Source organism: Saimiri boliviensis, chromosome 9, assembly GCF_048565385.1.
Source record: "Saimiri boliviensis isolate mSaiBol1 chromosome 9, mSaiBol1.pri, whole genome shotgun sequence".
In the NCBI taxonomy this organism is placed as follows: domain Eukaryota; kingdom Metazoa; phylum Chordata; class Mammalia; order Primates; family Cebidae; genus Saimiri; species Saimiri boliviensis.
In genome coordinates, this window is record NC_133457.1 from 115,403,858 (window position 1) to 115,405,072 (window position 1,215).

The 1,215-nt window shown below is 44.5% G+C and overlaps 1 pseudogene; it reads right to left on the bottom strand.

Moving 5' to 3' along the window:
- Positions 1–847: 847 nt before the first annotated feature.
- Positions 848–945, bottom strand: LOC120367966 (U6 spliceosomal RNA; annotated as a pseudogene).
- Positions 946–1,215: the final 270 nt, after the last annotated feature.

Sequence of the window (1,215 nt, forward strand, 5' to 3'; positions counted from 1 at the left end):
GAAAACCCTGAAGCCCTCTCAGCCACTTTCCCTCCTATCTTGTTTGGTCAAAGTTGCATCACATACCTATTCCAAACTCACAACTTGGCAAGACATTGAGAATGCCCTGGTGGGCTGACACCCAAGGGAACATGGTGTGTGTGTGTGTGTGTGTGTGTGTGTGTGTGTGTGTGTGACACATGTGGACACACAGCTAACATTAATATAAGATATATTTTATTCCAGTGTACTCCGATTTGGTTAGTTCCCGTTTCCTTTGACAATCTTCCATTAGTGAGCTAAACCTCAAAGTGTACACATACATATACTTCTGTGTGGCTGTATAAATTTATAAGATAATAATTTAAAAATTATATACAATGAAGCCAAGTAAATTTGGGCATTTGGCATATGATAAAAACTGCCTTTTAGGCCGGGCACGGTGGCTCAAGCCTGTAATCCCAGCATTTTGGGAGGCCGAGGCGGGTGGATCACGAGGTCAAGGGATCGAGACCATCCTGGTCAACATGGTGAAACCCCGTCTCTACTAAAAATACAAAAAATTAGCTGGGCATGGTGGCGCGTGCCTGTAATCCCAGCTACTCAGGAGGCTGAGGCAGGAGAATTGCTTGAATCCAGGAGGCGGAGGTTGCGGTAAGCCGAGATCGTGCCATTGCACTCCAGCCTGGGTAACAAGAGTGAAACTCCGTCTCAAAAAAAAAAAAACAAAAAACTGCTTTTTAAAATGAGTAGGGGGTGGCCGGGTTCAGTGGCTCACGCCTGCAATCCCAGCACTTTGGGAGGCCAAGGCGGGCAGATCACTTGAGGTCAGGAGTTGAAGACCTAGCTTTTTTTTTTTTTTTTTTTTAAATAAAATTAATAAATTCATGTCATCCTTGCGCAGTGGCCTTGCTAATCTTTTCTGTATCATTCCAATTTTTGTATGTGTGCTACCAAAACAAGCATTGTCTTATTTTTATTTTTTAGACGGAGTTTTTTTGTTCTTATTGCCCAGGCTGGAGTATAATGGTGTGATCTTGGCTCAATGCAAACTCAGCCTCCCGGGTTCAAGCAATTCTCCTGCCTCAGCCTCCCAAGTAGCTGAGACTATAGGCGCGGGCCACCATGCTCAGCTAATTTTTGTATTTTAGTAGAGATAGGGTTTCACCATGTTGGCCAGGGTGGTCTCGATCTCTTGACCTTGTGATCCGCCCATCTAAGCCTCTCAAAGTGCTG